The 16509-nt window shown below is 41.9% G+C and overlaps 1 protein-coding gene across 3 annotated transcripts in view; it reads left to right on the top strand.

Annotated features, from left to right (window-relative positions):
• alpk1 (alpha-kinase 1) overlaps window positions 1-16509 on the top strand; it is a 148489-nt gene that overhangs the window by 27027 nt on the left and 104953 nt on the right. For 2 of the 3 annotated variants that reach the window (XR_006312768.1, XM_043697569.1), the window contains exon 1: window positions 12289-12496. The exons of the other annotated variant lie outside the window; for it this stretch is intronic. The gene's annotated coding sequence lies outside the window, so the exon portion shown is untranslated. Of the gene's footprint in view, window positions 1-12288; window positions 12497-16509 lie in introns of those variants that run through there. 3 annotated transcript variants of the gene reach the window in all.

Genomic DNA, 16509 nt, shown 5'->3' with positions numbered 1-16509 from the left:
GATACCCAGCATGGGCAAAACCAATGTAGTGTATAAAATCCCATGCAAGGACTGCACAAAACACTACATAGGACAAACAGGAAGACAGCTAACGATCCGCATCCATGAACACCAACTAGCCACGAAACGACACGACCAGCTATCCTTAGTAGCCACACACGCAGATGACAAGCAACATGAATTCGACTGAGACAACACTACTATTATAGGACAAGCCAAACAGAGAACAGCCAGGGAATTCCTAGAGGCATGGCACTCATCCAAAGATTCAATCAATAAGCACATCGGCCTGGACCCAATATACCGGCCACTACAGCGGACAGCTGGAACTGACAACCGGAAGCGGCAGATTCAAACCACTATAAATGCCAGAGGAAACATCACAGAAGCACTTCACAGGAGGCTCCCAAGAACTGAGGATGTCACCTAGACAGTGGATGAAACATCTGCAACACAAATTCCCAGCTCGGCCAACAGAACCACAACAAGAAGGTGAGTAACTTCCTTAAGAGGTTTCCAGGACCAACAGATTGTTGCTTATGTCTGTTCATAGATCATAGAATCCCAAGTGTGGAAACAGGCCATTTGACCCAACAAGTCCACACCGACCCTCCAAACAATCCCACCCAGACCCAATCCCCTATCCTATTACTTTACATTTCCACTGACTAATGCACCTAACCTACTCATCCCTGAACACTATGGACAACTTAGCATGGCCAATTCACCTAACAAGCACAGCTTTGGACTGTAGGAGGAAACCAAAGCACCTGGAAGAAACCCACGCAGACACAGGGAGAATGTGCAAACTCCAAACAGACAGTCACCCAAAGCTGGAAATGAACCCAAGTCCTTGGATGTGTGAGGCAGCAGTACTAACCACTGAGCTACCAAGCCACCTTTTGTTTTTTAAACTTCCCCCACTGGACAAAGAAAACAACTGTTTTGGGAAGCACTTGCCATTTTGACGTCCTCTATAGGTCATGGCAAACTGATTCCTTTCAGGAGGAAGAGTGGGACAAGAAATCATGACTGTACTTGAAAGGTAACAATTTTCAAAATTAATCTGCCAGAAGACTGACCGTGATATTCACTGAACTTTAAACCACACCACTGAATTTGTTTGTAAACAATTACATGGCTGGATGCTCGGAGGTAGTTTTAAAAAATATTTTAACCCTTTCTACACACCAATCTCACTGTGCAGTCATTGGAATCAGAGCCATAATTTCACTGAGTATATGGGATATCTATAGAGCAGTCACCAGAGGGAGGAGCTAGGAGCTGGAGATATTGATTAATGCAAGTATATTTTAGAGCACGGTGTGTGATTGCTGGATATTGAGAGGCTGGATGATTCACTTGGAAGAGGGACAGATGTTAAACTGGCCAAATTACATGTTTATTGTTATCATCAAGCGCTGGGCATTTGCACAGGAAATGAGTTTTGTTTTAATTCATTCACAGGATGAAGGCTTCGCTGGTGAGGCAGCACTTATTACCCAGAGGGCAGTTAAGAGTCAACCACATTGTTGTGGACCTGGAGTCATACATAGGCCTGACCAGGTAAGTATGGCAGTTTCCTCTCAAAAAGGACATTCATTTTTCCGACAAGTTGCATTGGATTCATGGTTATCATTAGACTCTTAATTCCAGATATTTTATTGAAGTCAAATTCTACCATCTACCTTGGCAGGATTTGAACACATGACCTCAGTATTATCTGGGTCTCTGGGTTAACAGCCCAGCGATAATACTACGAGGTCATTGCCTTCCTCTACTTGGGTAGTGTCAATGTGAATTACAACATATGGGAATCACTCAGAGTAAGAATGTTGCAGTAATAATGGCAGAACTGGTAGTGTCCACTTTTATAGCCTGGAAGATGGACATTGCTGAATGTGATGTAGCTGGGTTTTTAGCAGTGGAGTGGCTTCATAGTTAATGTGTAACCTCTCAATGCCTGCCAGTAGATTTAACAGCATGCAAAACTCACATGTATTCAAGCTCTTAAAATCCTCCAGCTCTTCAAATCATTATAGATATGTTATTGCTAGTAACTTTTATTGGGGCATCCCAGAATGACAGTAAGGTGGAGACTAGTGGAGCTGAGGTAGTAAAGGGAATTTGTACCATGGGAGATAGAGTCTGAGCAGGAGATCTTGCACATCAATCCAGAACAAACCTAGCAATCTCCCTGCTTCCTGGATGCAATCTCCCTGCTTCCTCTTCTTTTTCAACTTGCTCCTTTTCCTATTTCTTCTACAAAATAGCCCCCTGATTCCAATGGGAATAGCTGAGCCCTCAGGATGTCAATGTTATGGAGCATGCCATCAACAATTTAAATGCACACTCCGGCATTTACTAAGAGGTGCTGACGTTAGGAGAATTGCTTCAGCATACCAAAGGTCTGCTCAGACATGGTGGTTCCCGCTCTCATTATACATAGACTGTCATTGTGTATTAGGGTGGCACAGGGAAATCATGGACAACATGTCCAGGGGAATAGCCTTTATTCCTGAGCAAACATCCACTGGATTGTCATGGGTGTGTAAAGGCGGTGGGAACTGCAGACTCTGGGAATAAAAACTTTGTAGTTGTTACTGGGACTGATGAGAAACATTCACTCTCATACCGTGTACTGTGGATGGTCAGTCACAAATTGCACGTTAATGGAATCGTCACCCTTTGTAATTCCTATATTTCTCCCTGTGACGATAGAGTTGGGTTCATTTGGAGTTTACCTAAGGAATCAGGACTGCTGTGCTGGAAAATCCATATGTGCACTCATTCTCCTGTCTTGGTTTAGATGGGCACAGTGTAGTCACCTTTCTTGATGTATTAAAACTCCAGTTGTATCAATGGATGACATGTTGGAACCTTTTGAATATGCTCCCCATTCACACATGGAAAGATTCAATTTCTTGGACATCTAATGCCACTGTGATTTTTACAACCATTGGCATCACCACTCCCACCCAGGTATAAGGCTCCAAGTTATGTTGAAGGAGCTGGCAAAGTTCTATAACCATTTCCTTGGTGTAGATGAATTGTATTAATAAGATGGAGGGATACAAAAGGCTTGATAGGGCTTTCTGTGCAGAATCCTCCTACTCCCTCTTGCTGATCTTGCCATCAATGCAGTCTCTGCTCCATTTGTTTGTCATGGGGAGTATATCCAAAAGTTTCCAACATGTCAGCCATTGATACAACTGGAGTTTTAATACATCAAGAAAGGTGCCTACACTGTGCCCATCTAAACAAAGAGAGGAGAACGAGTGCACATATGGATTTTCCAGCACAGCAGTCCTGATTCCTTAGGTAAACTCCAAATGAACCTAACCCTATATCCAAAGAAAGAAATACAAGGAGATGCATTTCAACCAATATCCAGCCATCCTTAATACTGCTTGCAAAAACCAGAAGATAACAAAATCTTCTGAGCAACAGGGAGACAAAAATAAGTGCTTCAACGATAGCAAACGTAAGCCAGCAGCACCTCACCTGCGAAAGCTATGACTTTGAGCTAGAAATAATTAGCACAGGCATTCAATGGATCTAAAAAGTCAGAGTTATAGCAAACTGCATCAAATCAGTCCAAACTGCTAACATCTCACTTAAATCTCTCCTAATTTATACACAGTACATCTATGCCAACTCCCTGCCCAGTCCATTGAGATGCCATGGGAATGTGTCACTGTCTGTGCCTGGCAGTGAAGCTGATGACATTTTATGTCATGTAACATCTTTTGTTTCACCATTAGCAGTGATGCTACAAAGCCAAATTCTGCAGCATCTTTATATACATTGTACTATAACATTTGTACAAGTTACAGAATTAATTTTACAGAAACTATGGTCTTTGTATATTTATATAGGATGGCATGGTGGCTCAGTGGTTAGTATTGCTGCCTCACAGCACCCGGGACCTGGGTTCGATTCCAGCCTCGGGCAACTGTCTGTGTGGAGTTTCCAGTCTGTGTGGAGTTTGCACATTCTCCCTACGTCTGCATGGGTTTTCCTCCGGGTACTCCGGTTTCCCCCCAAAATCCAAAGATGTGCAGGTCAGGTGCATTAGCCGTGCTAAAATGCCCATAGTGTTAGGTAGGGGTAAATATAGGGTAGGGGAATGGGTCTGGGTGGGTTACTCTTCGGAGGGTCAGTGTGGATTTGTTGGGCTGAAGGACTTGTTTCCATACTGTAGGGAATCTAATCTAATCATCATATAAAGAGAGATATATGTTCTTAAAATCACTTTAAGGATACAACTTCATTTAATAGGCTGCAAATTTGGGTCTTCCAAGTGATTTATCCATCAGTACAGTACATTTTAGATTGTAGAAACCAGTGCACGTGTGCTGTCCTGCTACTGTTGTCCCAGTTATTTACAGAGTAAAATTAGTTACTTTACCTTTAGTCAAGAAATAAAGGAGGCAGAAAGCAGAAATTCATAGACCTTCTGGACTTTCTTAGGGAAGGTGATAGAATTAATTATTAAGGAGCTCATTTTTTACCTTTATCGGTCAAAACAGAGATTATAAGTGCAGGGAGGTCATGTTGGTGCTGTACAAGATTTTGGTTAGGCTGCAGCTGGAGTAGTGTATGCAGTTCTGGTCACTGCACTGTTGGAACAATGGAGTGGTTATAGAGGAGATTCACACAAATGCTGCTGGGGATGAAACACTTCAGCTAATGAAGGAAGGCTGAATAAACTCAGGTTGTTTTCTTTGGAACACGGAAGGTTAAGGGGAGACCTGATAGATGTGTATAAAGTTGTGAGGGGAATGGACAGGGTGAATAGAAAGTGTACCGTGGTGTACCGTGTACCGTGAGTAATTTTGGCTCCGATATTTACGGAAAGATATCAATTCATTGGAGGCAGTTCAGTGAAATTTCACTCGGCTGATCCCTGAGTGGAGGGATTGTCTTCCAAGCAAAAGCTGGATAGGTTGGGATTTTACTCGGCAGAGTTTAGAAGAATGAGTGACGATTTCATTGAGACACATTGAATTCTTAAGGAGCTTGACAAGGTAAATACTGAGAGGATGTTACCCCTCATAGAAGGCACAGTCTCAGAATTATGGGGTGCCAATTTAAGACTGGGATGAAGGGGAATTTCTTCTCTCAGACGGCTGTGAATCTTTGGAAATCATTGTCACAGAGACCTGTGAGGACAATGTCATTGTAAACATTTAAAGCTGAGGTAGATTGGGGATCAGTCAGGAAATCAAAGATTGTAGGGAAAATGTAAAATTTGGAGGTCCGTTGTTGGATTGGGGTGTACAAACTTAAAAATCACATTACACCAGGTTATAGTCCAACAGGTTTGTTTGGAAGTACTAGCTTTCAGAGCACTGCTCCTTCATCAGGTGGTTGTAGAGTATAAGATCATAGGACACAGAATTTAATTACAAAAGTTTCTGTGCAATGTAAGAGCACATGACGAAGGGGGTAATATATTAGCAGATATAAAGGATTGATTAGATAAAGGAAGAAATCGGTGGGGATAAATGGCTCATTTTTGTGTTGGCAAGCTACAACTAGTAAAGTACGACAGAGATCAGTGCTGGTCCCTCAACTATATACCATCTATATCAATGATTTGGATAAGCGGACTGAATGCATGGTGCCAAATTTGGCAATGACACCAAGCGGGAAGGTAAATTGTAATGAAGAAGTAAGGCATCAACAAAGGGATACAGACAAGTTAAGTGTGCAGAAAGTGGCAGATGGAGTGTAATGTGGGAAAATGTGAACTTGTATATTTTGACAGGAAGAATAGAAAAGATGGATATTTAAATGGAGAGAGATTGTAGAAAGATTTGGGTGTCCTGGTGTGTGAAACACTGAACATTAGTTACAGATACAGCAAACTGTTAGGCAGACAAGTGGAATATTATAGTTTGTTACAAGAGGATTGGAACATAAATGTTTTACTGTCACTGTAAAGGATGCTGGTGAGACCAAACCTGGAGTACTGGTTTAATGCTTTAGAAGCAGTTTGGAGACAAAAAAAACTGCAGATGCTGGAATCCAAAGGTAGACAAACAGGAGGCTGGAAGAATACAGCTAGCCAGGCAGCATCAGAAGGTGGAGAAATCGGCGTTTCGGGTGTAACTGAAGAAAGGTTGCACCTGAAACATCAACTTCTCCACCTCTTAGAAGCAGTTGAGAGAGAGTTAATTCCACTCATTCTTGGGAAGAAGTGCTTAGCTTATGAAAGTGTCTTTAAATTTATTCAAGGCTGAGTTAGATCAATTTTTGATGGACAAGGGAGTCAAGGATTCCAGGATTCAGACTGGATAATGGAATGATACCATAACTAAATCAGCCGTGATCTTATTGAAAAGTGGTGCAGGCTCAAAGGGCCAAATGACCTACTTCCATTCCTGTGATCCACTGTTTCAGCACCAAAGTACTGCTGTGGAGCTTTGCACAGTTCCCAGATTTTTATTGTGGAAGTTTTAACCCATACGTATTCTGCTCCTTCAAAAGGATTGAATGAAGTGGAGAAAGCCTGTGAAGTTACAGTCTGTACACAGCTTTCTAGAAAGCCATTTCTCATTCTAATTCTCTCAACTGACTAACTTTCTGAAAGAGTTTCCTGATGTTACCTTCTTAAAAACACACAATGCATTTGCCTATATAGCTTTATATTTAGCTTGGAGGTGGTGAAGAGGCGAGCTGCATATCAGCAGTGAAGCAGACCCCTTATCTGTGGATGGTGCCTATAGGGGTCAATATGCAGGTCCCAAAGGAGGATGGGAATTTCAAAGGTAACAACTTTGATCAGGAATCTTTTTTATTAGTCATGTATTTAGGGATTGTATAAGCTAGAGATGTTAGGGTAGGCAAAAAGATTTGTTTAGACGGACACAGGAATGGGGAATATGGTAAAGGAGAGGAAAGATTCTCTCTGGAAGAACCGTGGTGACATGTGAAGGAAGATTCTACAATTGACTGTTGTTGGACCACATGGAAACCTTCATGAGTCCGTATTCCTCAATTTCTATGCCTCTCTTGATTTGATCCCTACTTTCCATCTATGTCTTGAGACACTACATTTTTGATATCTGTGTCTCTCTTCAATCCCCCATTCCCTACTTACCATTTCTCCCAAGTTATAAATTCTCCAATCATCATCGCTCCTTCAGATTCCCCATTTCTCAACTTCACCTCTCCTTCCATGATCTTCCACTCTGCAGTCTTCATTTCTCCACTGGACCCCCATTCTTCAAAACCCACCTCATACTGTCCAAAAATCCCATTCCAACTTCTGTCCTTAAGCTTGCATTCTCCCTTCTCAAGTTTGCAGATTACACCAAAATTGGCAGAGGTGCTGCATTTTGATAGGGCAAATCAGGGAGGTTTTATTCATTTAATGGTAAGGTTCTGGAGAGTTTTTCCGAACAAAGAGACCTTGGGGTGCAGCTTCATAGTTCCTTGAAATTGGATTCATAGGTAGACAGGTTACTGAGGAAGGAATCTGGTATGTTTGCCTTTATTGATTAATATATTAAGTGTATGAGTTGGGCGGTCATGTTGTACCTGTACAGGATAGTGGTCAGGCTACTTTTGGAATACTGTGTTCAATTCTGGGGTTCCTGCTTTAGGAAAGATGTTGTGAAACTTAGAGTCACAGAGTCATAGAGATGTACAGCATGGAAACAGACTCTTTCGTCTAACCTGTCCATGCTGACCAGATACCCCAGCCCAATCGAGTCCTACCTGCCAGCACCCGGCCCATATCCCTCCAAACGCTTTCTATTCATACCCATTCAGATGTCTCTTAAATGTTGCAATTGTACCAGCCTCCACCACTTTCTCTGGGAGCTCATTCCATACACGTACCACCCTCTGTGTGAAAAAGTTGCCCCTTCGGTCTCTTTTATATCTTTCCCCTCTCAACCTAAGCCTGTGCCCTCTAGTTCTGGACTCCCCCACCCCAGGGAAAGTGGCCTAACCAATGTCCTGTACAGCCACAACATGACCTCCCAACTCCTGTACTCAATACTCTGACCAATAAAGGAAAGCATACCAAACACCTTCTTCACTATCCTATCTACCTGCCCCTCCACTTTCAAGGAGCTATGAACCTGGTCTCTTTGTTCAGCAACACACACTCGAACCTTACCATTAAGTGTATAAGTCCTGCTAAGATTTGCTTTCCCAAAATGCAGCACCTCGCACTTATCTGAATTATACTCCATCTGCCACTTCTCAGCCCATTGGCCCATCTGGTCAAGATCCTGTTGTAATCTGAGGTAACCTTCTTCACTGTCCAGTACACCTCCAATTTTTGTGTCATCTGCAAACTTACTGACTGTACCTCTTATGCTCGCATCCAAATTATTTATGTAAATTACAAAAGGTAGAGGACCCAGCACCGATTCTTGTGGCACTCCACTGGTCACAGGCCTACAGTCTGAAAAACAACCCTCCACCACCACCCTCTGTCTTCTACCTTTTCAGTTCTGTATCCAAATGGCTAGTTCCCTCTGTATTCCATGAGATCTAATCTTGCTAATCAGTCTCCCATGGGGAACCTTGTTGAATGCCTTACTGAAGTCCATACAGATCACATCAACTGCTCTGCCCTCATCAATCGTCTTTGTTACTTCTTCAAAAAACTCAATCAAGTTTGTGAGACATGATTTCCCACGCACAAAGCCATGTTGACTATCCCTAATCAGTCCTTGCCTTTCCAAATACTTGTACATCCTGTCCTTCAGGATTCCTTCCAACAACTTGCCCACCAGCGATGTCAGGCTCACCGGTCTATAGTTTCCTGGTTTGTCTTTACTGCCCTTCTTAAACAGTGGCATCACATTAGCCAACCTCCAGTCTTCCGGCACCTCACCTGTGACTATCGATGATACAAATATCTCAGCAAGAGGCCCAGCAATCACCTCTCTAGCTTCCCACAGGTTCTAGGGTACACCTGAATAGCTCCTGGGGATTTATCCACCTTTATGCATTTCAAGACATCTAGCACTTCCTCCTCTGTAATCTGGACATTTTGCAAGGTGTCACCATCTATTTCCCTACAGTCTATATCTTCCATATCCTTTTCCACAGTAAATATTGATGCAAAATATTCATTTAGTATCATCCCCCATTTTCTGCAGCTCCACACAAAGGCCACCTTGCTGATCTTTGAAGGGCCCTATTCTCTCTCTAGTTACTTTTTTGTCCTTAATATATTTGTAAAATCCCTTTGGATTCTCCTTAATTCTATTTGCCAAAGCTATCTCATGGCCTCCTGATTTCCCTCTTAAGTATACTCCTACTTCCTTTATACTCTTCTAAGGATTCACTCAATCTATCCTGTCTGTACCTGATATATGCTTCTTTTTTCTTAACCAAACCCTCAATTTCTTTCGTGATTCAGCGTTCCCTATACCTACCAGCCTTCCCTTTCACCCGGTCAGGAATATACTTTCTCTAGATTCTTGTTATCTCATTTCTGAAGGCTTCCCATTTTCCAGCCGTCCCTTTACCTGCGAACATCTGCCTCCAATCAGCTTTCGAAAGTTCTTGCCTGATACCGTCAAAATTGGCCTTTCTCCAATTTAGGACTTCAATTTTTAGATCTGGTCTATCTTTTTCCATCACTATTTTAAAACACGTAGAATTATGGTCACTGGCCCCAAAGTGCTCCCCCACTGACACCTCAGTCACCTGCCCTGCCTTATTTCCCAAGAGTAAGTCAAGTTTTGCACCTTGTCTAGCAGGTACATCCACATACTGAATCAGAAAATTGTCTTATATGCACTTAAGAAATTCCACTTCATCTAAACCTTTAACACTATGGCAGTCCCAGTCGATGTTTGGAAAGTTAAAATCCCCTACCATAACTACCCTATTATTCTTACAGATAGCTGAGATCTCCTTACAAGTTTTTTTCTCAATTTCCCTCTGACTATTAGGGGGTCTATAATACAATCCCAATAAGGTGATCATACCTTTCTTATTTCTCAGTTCCACCCAAAAAACTTCCCTGGATGTATTTTCGGGAATATTCTCCCTCAGCACAGCTGTAATGCTATCCCTTATCAAAAATGCCACTCCCCCTCGTCTCTTGCCTCCCTTTCTATCCTTCCTGTAGCATTTGTATCATGGAACATTAAGCTGCCAGTCCTGCCCATCCCTGATCCATGTTTGTGTAATTGCTGTGATATCCCAGTCCCATGTCCCTAACCATGAGCCCTGAGTTCATCTGCCTTCCCTGTTAGGCCCCTTGCATTGAAATAAATGCAGTTTAATTTATTAGTCCTACGTTGTCCCTGCCTGCCCTGACTGTTTGGCTCACTTCTGTTCTCAACTGTACCAGTCTCAGATTGATCTCTTTCCTCACTATCTCCCTGGGTAATGCCATCCATCACATAATTCCTGCCTAACTCTCTGTAATCTCCCTTCAGAATCTCAACCTTTTCCCTTCCTATATCGTTGGTTCCAATGTGGACAATGACCTCTTGCTGGCCCCTCTCCCCTGTGAGAACATTCTGCACCCTCTCTGAGACATCCTTGATCCTGGCACCAGGGAAGCAAAACACCATTCTGCTTTTTCTCTGCTGGCCACAGAAACGTCTGTCTGTACCTCGGACTACAGAATCCCCTAACACAATTGATCTCTTGGAAGCCGACATACCCTTCATTGCATTAGAGCCAGTCTCAATACCAGAAACTTGGCTGTTCGTGCTACATTCCCCTGAGAATCCATCACCCCCTACATTTTCCAAAACAGCATACCTGTTTGAAATGAGTATATCCACAAAAGACTCCTGCCCTAGGTGCCTACCTCTCTTACCCTTCCTGGAGTTAACTTATCTATGTGACTGTATCTGAGACTTTCCCCCCTTCCTATAACTGCCATCCATCACATACTGTTGCTGTTGCAAATTCCTCATCGCTTCGATCTGATAAGATTTGTATCCAACAGCATTTATTGTAAATATAATCTGCAGTAACCCTTAAACTCTTTTTAAACTCCCACATCTGCCAAGAAGTACATATCACTTTACAAAAGGCCATTTTTGCTCCTTCACAATCTACAAACCCAAAAAATAACACAATCTTATTCTCTACAAAACACTGCACACCAGGTTAAATTAATAGTTATGGCTTATGTTTTAAGTTTAATCAAGAGACTTATCTCCAAAAACATATAATCAAGAAAGAACCCACTGTACTCACTACTGCAGCCTTTCTATTGGACAGACTTAAAACAACGATTAACTTATCTGTGTTGTGTACTTCGCACATACAAGTTCCTCCAAGATTAGTTGTGAAATTCACTGTTTGTTAATTTTCCCAGACACACTCCGATGTCCAGCGATACATGAATTCAAAAACAGCAAAGGCAGTAACTGTGCAGGTTCTCTTTCTCCCTCTCTCTCTCTCTCTCTCTCTCTCTCCTGCACTGTCCTCACCATGTGCTTCCTTTATCTGTACTTCTCCCTTTTAAAACTGCTGTTGTTTTGACTTTTTTCCCAAAGTTCCAAAACAATGCAGCAGCATATAAAACAGTAATTGCTGCTCCTGGGATTCAAGGAAATCACCTCCAGCACCTAAAACACCTCAAAAAAAAGGAGCAGCTCTTACCTCCAGAAATTTTTCCCGTCCTCGATCTTGGACTGAAAGGGTTCAGAAAAAATTTAAAAGGATATTGCCAGGGTTGGAGGATTTGACCTATAGGGAGAGGCCAAATAGGCTGGGAATATTTTCCCGGGAGCATTGAAGGCTGAGGGGTGACCTTATAGAGATTTATAAAATCAAGAGGGGCATGGATAGGGTGAATAGCCAAGTTATTTTCCACAGAGTAGGTCAGTCCAAAACTAGAGGGCATAGGTTTGCATTGAGAGGGTAAAAATTTAAAGTGACCTAAAAAGCAATGTTTTCACCAGAGGGTGGAATGTGTATGGAATGAGCTACCAGAGAAATTGGTGGAGACTGGTACAATTGCTACATTTAAAAGGCATCTGGATGGGTATATGAATAGGAAGGGTTTAGAAGGATATAAGCCAAGTGCTGGCAAATGGGACCAGACTAATTTGGGGGATGTCTGGTCAGCCTGGATGAGTCAGACTGAAGAATCTGTTTCTGTGCTGTACATCTCTCTGACTCTATGACTCTCAAAAGGTCCCACCATCCCCCCAGCCTGTACTCGGGCAGCCCCACAATTTCTGAGTTCTTTCCCCAAATTTGAACTTTGTTGCCTCCCAGTTCCAGGTACTTTAGCGGTTTTCAGCTAATGCACCAGTTGATTGTGGATCTCTGTGTCAGTAGACAGTCTGAACATCGAATCCAAAGCCCAGCTTCCCTGAACAGCTACTGATGATGTTGCAATGGAAGAGCATGCTGTGTGGATGGGGAAGTGTAGTGGAACTCTGCACATGAGAAATTCAAAGCTCTGAACTCCTAAAGACAAAGCTTGGGAAAGGAATGACCAATTTTGGAGAATTCCCAAGTTTTCAATTCTATCGATGTGTAACTGGTATGTAACAGCATCATTCATTGGAAACATCTTGTGACAAAGTGATACTGTCCCACCTGTGGGCTGAAAGGCCTGGATTTAAGTCCTGCCCTGCTCCAGGGGTGTGTAATAACATATCTGAACAGGTTGATTAGAAAATATTCATTGTCAAGATCTTGCGCCTCAGTGGTAGTGTCTCTACCTCAGGGCCAGAAGGACAGGGTTCATGTCCTACCCTGCACCACATGTGTGACTGCACAGTTAATTTGAAATGCCTTCATAGCAAAGATCTGTCACAGGTTTTGAATTACTAGCTCAGAAAATTGGGGGCTGGCTGGTGGCTTAGAGTGGCAACTTAATTATAAAATCATTAAAGTTTAATAATAAAAGAAGCCAGGGATGAGTCCATCATTATTCAAGTAGCATTTTAAATTACAGTAGGGCTTACTACTTCAATCAATTTCAAACCAAGACCTCAGTCCTTTACTCGTGTAAAATTAAGTCCTCGTGTCAGCTCAGTATTTATATCAGTATATGGATGCATGGTATTTTTGTCATAAAAGTGTACTTTGGTATGAAATGCCTTAAAGCACATAGAATTGTTTTTGAAAGACTTGCTTTAATTGTGCTTTGATTCATGGCAAGATGTCTCTGTTTCATATTTTGTTATAAAGATACTATTTTAGGAACATAAGCTTTCACTAGTGTATTCACCGGCCTTATTTCTTACACTTCCATGAGTTTGCCATAGCAGACGCTGGAAGATCATACATATGTATGAAAGGAGAAGCTCTCATAGCACTCATTAACATTGACAAAGAATACCTCGAGCTGTGAGTGTTAGGAACTCCACACAGCCAGGAAAATGGAATTATATTAAGGCATCATCAGCTTACTGAAGCACTGAGTTTATTCCTCAGTCGATAGACCTCTGCGTCCTCACATTATCACTTGCAGCAAGGCTATTATTTGCTAATTCTTTTTATTCCCTCGAAAAAAAACCAATTAGATAAAAACAGGCTCCTCCTTTTATTAAAGAGCAAATGATGAGAAATGAAAGAGCAGAGAAATACAATTTATGGATTAAATTCCTCTCATAGAAGAAGTGAAAAAAAGAAAAATCCGATTTAGCATGTTGAATATCTCTATTATAGCTCATTCAGTGCCTCTTTGCAACTCTGTGGATTTTTGTTTTGTGATTAATCCTCATTTTACCCATGCCCGGCTCAGTTTCAATAATGTACGTGCTGGTGCTTCGGCTGGGTGGATGCAGAGGCCTCCTTTTCTTCCCTGTTAATTGGTTGAGACCACCAGAATTCGGAGGCTACAGATGTCGCTGATAGTTTGCCTAGGGAGCACATTCAGGCCCATCTGTTGCGGTCTAGAAGCCTGTTCTTGTGTCCAAAAGGCCCTAATTTGATTCTTGTCAGAAACTAATGTAAATGCAGTTTACCTCTTGGGTCACTGCTGGGTTTTATGCCAGTGAGGTCTCCCCCTCCTCCCCCATTTTTAGACGAAGGTTGAATAGGAAAAAAGGAGTTTCAATGTAAACTAAAGAAACCCTTCATGTTAATGCATATTACAAACCACAATGTCTGCCTTACAATAGGGTTTTAATTTTATTCTGCATATAATTAATTGAATCCTTATAATAAGATTGTGGAAAGAAATAGAAAGTCCAACAATTGACATTTAAGTGGGAACTGTTGAAATTTAAGTTAAGGTGGCTTTCAGATCCCAAGAGATACTGCATTCACAGTTTCAAGTGCAAATCAATCAATAACTTATATTACAAATATTTCTGCATTAATTGAAGACTGCAATAATCTTGCCTTTATGGTTTGCAACATCTTTGCCCCTAGGTTGTATTAAATCTAAAATTGTGTATAGAGCCAATAATAAGCTAGTTGCTAATTCCTATCTTTGGATGCAAACTGACATAAATAATATTGATCAGTGGAAACTTTCACAAGACAGGGCTGCGAATTCTGATTCCTTTCTTTGGTTTGGTCTATTTTGCAGTTGTTCATCTATGGATTAACCCGTGAGCTTTCTGAGAGGCGAAAGTTATAGTAAATATGACTGTTCTGCAATGCGTCCAACTGCGGACAACTATTTGAATTATTTTTAATTGATCTTATTTTTAGCTGCTGTATTATCTCCTTTATTTACTATTCTCCCTCCCTTCCCCCCCTTCCCATCCACAGTATTCTTTTTTTAAGTTCACGTGGGGGGCAATTTCAGCTTAATTGAGATCAGGGAAGCCGTCCCTAGAGAAAATACAAGTGCCAATTTTAATCTGCAAATGAAGTCTGAGTAACTTTGCATTATAATTATTTTGCTGCCCCTTCCCTTCCTTCTCTCCCTTCTGCCTTTAGCTTTATTTATAAATCTCCGGTATAAACCGGTAAGCCACAGATAAAATGAAATGTACTGCTTGTGACTTCCAGCTCTTAATGGGTCAGAATTTGTGAACCAGTGTTTTGGAAGTGAAAAAGGTTTCAGGAATTTTTGTTTTGAGAAAGAAATGGGAAAGAGATTTGGTATCATAAAAGGCAGCAGACCTCTGGAATCCGGGTAAAAGCAGCTCTGGTGAAGGAAGAAGTTACGTTAAACATTACATATACAGCACTTCTGAAAGCCTCCAGATGCCTCAAAACACTTCATATCTAACAAGGTACTTTTCAAAGTAGGAAAAGCAGCAGCCAAAACAACAGGAGAGATATGGCAAGATTATCTTTTTTTTGATGATGTTTGAGTGTTCAATGTGGACAGCATAAGGTATATGGGTATGGTGGGGATGGGGTTGTGTAGTCTGTCATTTATCGTAAAAGTGAAAATGTACATACTTTGTAAAGAGAAAGGTGCTTGGAATTGGAATGTGGAGTTGAGGCTTCGATCTGATCAGTCCTGATATTACTAAATGGCAAAGTAGGCTTGAGGGGATGAATGGCCTCATTCTGCTCCTAATTTGTTTGTAAATATTGTATGTGCACGCTAGGTAATGGTTCTAAAGGCTGTCATTTTGTAAAATATATCTCTCAAAGACAATCCTCCCTGCGAAATAAAGTCGGGCACTATGTTCCAATAATCTAAACTTCAAAGCATAATGACTGCAAACAAGATCAACACTACCTGTTGACACTTCTGGGGTTTAGTTCTTCTTTGAGAAACCCTACCACAAATTCCCAGTGGAGGTCTCCGTAGAAACATGTGAATCAGGAGCAGAAGTGGACCATTTGGCATCTTCGAGCCTGCTCCGTTCAACATTTAGAGTCATAGAGTCATAGACATGTACAGCATGGATACAGACCCTTCAGTCCAACCCGTCCATGCCGACCAGATATCCCAATCCAATCTAGTCCCACCTGCCAGCACCTGGCCCATATCCCTCCAAACCCTTCCTATTCATATACCCATCCAAATGCCTCTTAAATGTTGCAATTGTACCAGCCTCTACCACTTCCTCTGGCAGCTCATTCCATACACGTACCATCCTCTGCATAAAAATGTTGTCCATTAGGTCTCTTTTATATCTTTCCCCTCTCACCCTAAACCTATGCCCTCTCGTTCTGGACTCCCCCACCCCAGGGAAAAGACTTTCCCTTATGACCCTATCCATGCCCCTCATAATTTTGCAAACCTCTATAAGGTCACCCCTCAGCCTCCGACACTCCAAGGAAAACAGCCCCAGCCTGTTCAGCCTCTCCCTATAGCTCAAATCGTCTAACCCTGGCAACATCCTTGTAAATCTTTTCTCAACCCTTTCAAGTTTCACAGCATCTTTCCGATAGGAAGGAGACCAGAATTGCACGCAATATACCAACAGTGGCCTAACCAATGTCCTGTACAGCCGCAATATGACCCCCCCCCCAACTTCTGTACTCAATACTCTGACCAATAAAGGAAAGCATACCAAATGCCTTCTTCACTATCCTATCTACCTGTGACTCTACTTTCAAGGAGCTATGAACCTGCACTCCAAGGTCTCTTTGTTCAGCAACACTCCCTGGGACCTTACCATTAAGTGGATA

This window comes from Chiloscyllium plagiosum, chromosome 1 (genome assembly GCF_004010195.1).
Source record: "Chiloscyllium plagiosum isolate BGI_BamShark_2017 chromosome 1, ASM401019v2, whole genome shotgun sequence".
Classification (NCBI taxonomy): domain Eukaryota; kingdom Metazoa; phylum Chordata; class Chondrichthyes; order Orectolobiformes; family Hemiscylliidae; genus Chiloscyllium; species Chiloscyllium plagiosum.
Note: the sequence above shows the minus strand (reverse complement) of the source record. Positions and strands in the feature narration are given on the sequence as shown.